A 6,152-nucleotide genomic window follows, 5' to 3' on the forward strand; every position below is an offset into this window, starting at 1 on the left:
ATTTTTATTATTAATGTATGTGTATGTGTACTAATGTATATTTATGTTTGCTCCTTTCTACAAATGCTTTGCAAAAAAGTTCAATAAAAATATGTTTGAAAAAAAAAAACCTGTTCACACATGCAAACTGCATTTTTACATTACGTATTTTGCCCTAAATTGTAGATTTATTTCTGGCCATCTTAGTATCTCTTGTATGCTGAGGTTTGTTTGATATCAAGATAATGTTTACTGATATATGAGAGAAGTGTTGAAGTGTTGTACGTAATAAACGTTAATTTGTCTATACTTCCCACTACAGGTGCCAGTTTCGCTATACTCAAGAGTACACCATGTACATACAGAGAATGGCTGCTGCTGATTTTACAAACATGAAATAAAGCATACGTTTTATTTGGAAGCTTGAAGAAAGAGACAGAGGAACATTTGAACATAGAAGGAACATTAGGCACTGTTTAATGCAAGAAACTCTGCCACCAGTGAGTCTGTGACAAGATTGTCACTTAGTCTTACACCTCTATTAACAGCCTGTTCATCATTAGCATAAAGAAATGAAAGAGGAGAGGTGAATATCACTGATGAGGAGCAGTGTCAAAGCTAATTTACCTCTGGAGTGCCTCTCATTTACATATTTTGTCTCAAAGACATTTTCCCTTTCACAGATATATTTTTGAAAGCAGGACTTGTTGAAATTAGATTTATAGTGTGTCTTTATACTTTATAATGGATAGACCAATATCCCAACAGAGTTAGTTGGGCCCTTTTTTTCCCCCAATGAGCCAACCTTTAAAATATTTTATTATTACTTTCAATTTTTTCCTCAGAAGAATAGAAAGTCATATCTTTCTTAAACCCTAAATGTTGTAAATTTCTAAACTTTCTTTAATTCTACTTTAAATATCAGTTAAACCATAAAGTTTTGCATAAGATATCTATGCATATATTTATTCTATTTCCTCTGAATGTGAAAGTTGTAAAACAAAGGTTCCTCTATACATTAGTTCCTGGCAGACTAAAACCTGAAGAGATTAGCAGGTGTATCATTTTGTTCAACTGTGTAAAAGGGAAGCATTGTCATCTCATCTTTCCCACAAATTACTTTTTTTTAAAGAATTTCTTTGGGTACTGTATTACACTTTCTTCCAAAGTTAGTTTTCTCCATTTCCCAATGCATCCTTAACTTTGTACCGCAAGAGAAAAAAAAAGAAAAAAAACCTCTGCAAGTCACACAGTAATGCAAACCCAAGAGAGTATTCCCCAAGCAACTGTTTTCTTTTATGGAAAACCACAATTACAGAAAATGGGCTTTAATTTTGCAACGTCACACTGTCAAGGCTGACTCGAGCGGCACAAATGAGTGCACGTTCCCAAAAATTCCCACTAATGAGGACACAATCCCTATAAAGTCTTTGAATCTTAAAAACAACTCTGACCCTGGATGTTAGGGTCAATTAAGGTTAACCATTCTCTTGAAATACCCTCTGCAAATTATGGTTATATATATATCACCACCACCTATCCCACCTCAAATAATCATGGAAAGCTTTGAAAGACACAGCAATCAATTCGGACCTTTAACTAACTTAACTTCATTTTTTTGGGAGGATCAGGCATACAAAATTGTTCAGCATTATATTACACCCATGTTTGATCCCTCTGAAGTACTTTGATGAAAATGATCAAGATGATCGTTGTCTAGTTAACAAAGAGCACCTATCAGTATTTTGTGCAGGGAATGAGTTTGAGAAGCGTATTGTGATCTTGTTTGTGTTTTTGCCCTTTGCTTACCTTTTTTGTCTTAATAGACAGTAAATTAAAGAGACAATGAGAACAAGTCCCAGTGCAGAGCCCACCCGTATGGGAACCAGTAAACCTGCAGAACATGGAGCAACAGAAACAGAAAGGATTATATGATATTTGGGGTATTTATATTATGTATCACATGTGTGAGCAATTAAAACATTTATGATAAATAAATTAATACAGACCAATCAACCACTAATTTGTTAAGATGTAGTTAAGTATTTTAGTTGATATAAGAATACCTGTTGCATTGTTATTTATTCCATTAATACGGTTTAAGTTTGGTCATCTATTAGCTTTAAAGTAGGAGCCATGAATTTGATTTTGGAGCAATGACCTTTTCCTTTATAGACTAGTTCCCTGAGTTAATGCAGTCAGAGAAAAGGTCATTTTAACTCTCACACAGCTTGTTTGTTCACATGAGATGTTAGTGGTACAAAGGGAGGATCCCTTGATGTTTGTGTTGACATTAAGATGACGCACCATAAGGAAAAATAGACAAAAGCAGCATACCAGTGTTTATCCAAGATAGGTCAGCTGGTAACAGAGAAAAAGAGAGAAAAATAAGGTGAAATTCACAGACGAACAGCGAACCTCAGATATGGTACCAAAGGAAAAGGGGATTCATGAGAGATAATCAAATTAGAACGGGAATGTAATCAATCATGATGAATGTATCTTTAACATTGCTTAAAAAGCACCCATCCGTAGCCAGTACCAAGTCATCCTGGATTGGTAAGTTGTCTAGTTTGTTCACACACACACACACACACACACACACACACACACACACACACACACACACACACACACACACACACACACACACACACTACAACTCTTAAAAGAACACAATTTTAGCACAAGTCATGTTATATTCAAACTAATGTAATGTAATGTTTCATTGTTTTACTAGAAAACAACACAATCGTTTCTCCCATTTAATGCAATACAATCCCTTCTCTGATTTCCGCCTTTTGGCACAGCTTAGAAAAATATCTTTAGATATAAAGATAACAGTATGATGGTGGCTGAGACAGTTTTGCTTAGTGTGTTCATGAAAAAGTCTACATTTTTCAAATAATCTAGTTATGTAGTTTACAGTGAAAGGTGCAAATGCAGTAGGAAAGAATCTGCCATGTAAGCTTCATTTAAAATGCTTTTATTTAAACAGATCCCTATATACAGTAGATGTCCGTAAAAAGTATTTTGAACAACAGAACAAAATGGAAACGACAGCGATGTGACGTAAAGCACTTAAGCTCTTGCAATTCTTTTGGGTTCGCTTCATTTCTAATTACTAGGACAGCTCCCACAATTCAATAGTATAGAACAGAACTTGGCGTACAGTATGAAACTATAATAACTCATTGCTAGGCATTTTGTGCGCTACATGTATAAAGATTCAAAGGCATGAAATATGTGCTTTGTAGCAGCTTATTTTAAAGCATGGTAGGACAAAGAAAAATTGTATACAGCCCTACAGTTTCTCATTTTTGCAGATTTTTATGACAAAAATCTACATATTGAGATTTGTCTTTGATGTTTCAGAATCTGATTACAGTATTGAGCACAGACACTGGTGATGACGGTTATTGATAGGCAATAAAACAATAACTACAGTAACTTAACTCATATTACAGTCTTTTTATAATATACACTATTATATTAAGTGCACATACTAGAAAGAATAATTTAATATTAATACATTGTGAGAAAAGATTTGTCAAGGAAATTCAGGGTTGTGGCTTGAAATTTGTCTTTCTTGTGGGGACAGACAAATGATGTCTGCCACGCAATGACATAATGTGAGTCGCAGCAATGTCAGGAATCTCTCTAGTCTTCCCACTCCATTGGAAAAAGCCAAGGATGTGGATAACCCTGGCTGTGTCGTTTTCTGGGAACAATAGCAGGGGAGAGACTGCCATCTTTGTCACTGGCACACTTTGCCTAGTCTTCTTCTGGTCCATCAAAGCTTTTGTCAGAGAGCGATCTAACTCAAACGCCTCATTGGTTGGTTGCCGTACACGAAGAATGTGTCTAACGGTGGGGAGGGCTAAGTCTGACTTACAGCCCAGGTAGCTCCTGAGGTTGAGCTGGACAAAGACTTCATCTCTGGAGGCCTGAACTATCTGGGTTTCAGCGTGGGATAGTTTTAACTGATTGAAAACTCTCTGCTCCAGTGAGATGTAGCACACTGCACCTTCAGCCAGCCCTAACTTTCCCACAAAGCGGTGGTCTGGCTCGTCTTGGTTGGTTTCATGTTGTTGTTTGTTTGTATTTGGCTAGACTCTCACTCTTCTTGTACTTGAGGTCTTTCTTCTTGCCAGCAAGTAGTTTCTCTGAGCCACTTGGTAGAAGCTTATAGAGCCCTTCGTCGGCCAGGTCTGCTAGGTCGCCAACCAACAGCTGCTGAACTATTTGCTTCCTTGTGAATGAAGATGTCACCTGTGGGATACCGTGCAGTCCTCTGCCTGCATCGACACACAGCCAATCACAGCTTGTTAAACATCCCAGCCTGTGGGATATTTCTTGGAACGACTATGGGTCTTCACACCAGCATGCAACAGCACTGCCTGCAGTAACAAACTAAAAGCACAAGCCATCACCTGCTAAATGCCGCTCATGAAAGCTTTAGCAGAGGATTCCAGACTGCCGTGTCCAAACACATGTGCCAGGAAGCATAGATCTCAGAGAATAGCTTTGAAATGAGGAAACATGCACCTTCATACCACACTATATAGACCTAAATACCATAGAGTGTGGTAAACCAGACAACCACATCAAAAAGTAGCCTTTCCTTTAGGATAAATTTAAGGGCTGCAGACTTTCTCAGTATGTCAAGGGACAGTTAATTGCTGTGTCTTAAAAGATGACCACTTTTCAAGAAGCTCATCAACTTTAAAGATTATTAGATGAACTCATCATAAAAAACTCTCTCACAAGCAGGTGCTGCCGTACGAGTGTGCATGCTTAGCGGAAGAGAAATGCCCATCAAACCTGTCCTTTTGCCATTTTTGAAGCAGCACGGTGGCATGTCATTTATGTTACCCACAATAAAGCAAGCTCATTTTGAAGAACCATACTACCATCCTTAAAGATCCAGTACAAGTCGGCTGTCAGCGAGCTGCGGTTTCCTGTAGTTGCCATTCAGAGGCCAGGGCTGAGTCCTGGGCATGGGAGGAGTAGAGGGCAGTTGCCAGGGCCAGAAACTATGAAACACAACAAAACAAAAGCTTGTTAGGGTTTTTCCACACTAATTAAGGTTAAATGTAACAGGCGTCCTTATTAAAATGTGTAGATATTTAATTTAATTTCAATTTCATTTCAATTTTTTTTATAGCCCAAGTCACAAATACATTTTCCTGGAGGGCTTTCAACTGTAAGGGAGTGACACCCTCTGTCCTTAGACCCTCGGTTCGAGTGAGGAAAACTTGCCCACAAAAAAACCCTTTTAACAGGGAAAAAAGGTGAGAAAACTCAGAAGAGCCACAGAGAGGATCCCTCTCCCAGGACGGACAGACGTGCAATGGATGTCACGTGTACAGACAAATCAACACAAACATATTGTAAATTACAATGACTGACAAAATGACAATGAATACAATGAATGATAAAATGACCACAGTAGCAGATATGGTAGCAATAATGACAGTAATAATATGTGTAGTGGACATCGTGCAGGATCACAGCAGCAGCCACGATCAACGAGAACTGCTGAGCAGACGAACAGAGAGCACGATAGAGAGAGAGAGGAAGAGAGGAGAGAGAGAGAGAGAGGGGAGAGAGAGAGAGAGAGAGAGAGAGAGAGAGAGAGAGAGAAGGAAGGAGTCCCCCGGCAGTCTAATCCTATGGCAGCATAACTAGGGATGACCTGGGCCAGCACTAACTATAAGCTTTATCAAAAAGGAAAGTCTTAAGTCTACTCTTAAAAGTGTTGACCGTGTCTGCCCCCGAACCCAGAATGGTGTAGTTGTTCCACAGAAGAGGGCCTGATAGCTGAAAGCTCTGGCTCCCAATCTACTTTTGGAAACTATAGGAACCACAAGGAACCCAGCGTCCTGAGGCGCAGTGTTTAGAGGGGTAGTAAGGTACTATGAGCTTTTAGATATGATGGTGCCTGACCATGAAGAACTTTGAAGTAAGGAGAAGAATTTTAATTCTATTCTAGATTTACTAGATAGCCAATGCAAGGAAGCCAAATGGGAGAGATGTGATCTCTGATCTTGGTTCCTGTCAGAACACGTGCAGCAGCATTCTGAATTAACTGCAAAGTCCTAAGAGACTTATTTAGAGCAGCCTGATAACAAAGAGTTACAATAGCCAGCCTAGAAGTAACAAATGCGTGG

General features: G+C 38.7%; 1 long non-coding RNA gene across 1 annotated transcript in view; it reads right to left on the reverse strand.

Annotated features, from left to right (window-relative positions):
* The window catches only part of LOC113744154 (uncharacterized), a 3,260-nt gene extending 1,407 nt beyond the window's left edge, over nucleotides 1-1,853 (reverse strand). Inside the window, exon 1 of the long non-coding RNA XR_003461309.1 lies at nucleotides 1,789-1,853. This is a non-coding gene — a long non-coding RNA (uncharacterized LOC113744154). The remainder of the gene's footprint in view (nucleotides 1-1,788) is intronic.
* Nucleotides 1,854-6,152: the final 4,299 nt, after the last annotated feature.

The sequence above is a fragment of the Larimichthys crocea genome, chromosome XXI (assembly GCF_000972845.2).
Source record: "Larimichthys crocea isolate SSNF chromosome XXI, L_crocea_2.0, whole genome shotgun sequence".
Lineage (NCBI taxonomy): Eukaryota > Metazoa > Chordata > Actinopteri > Sciaenidae > Larimichthys > Larimichthys crocea.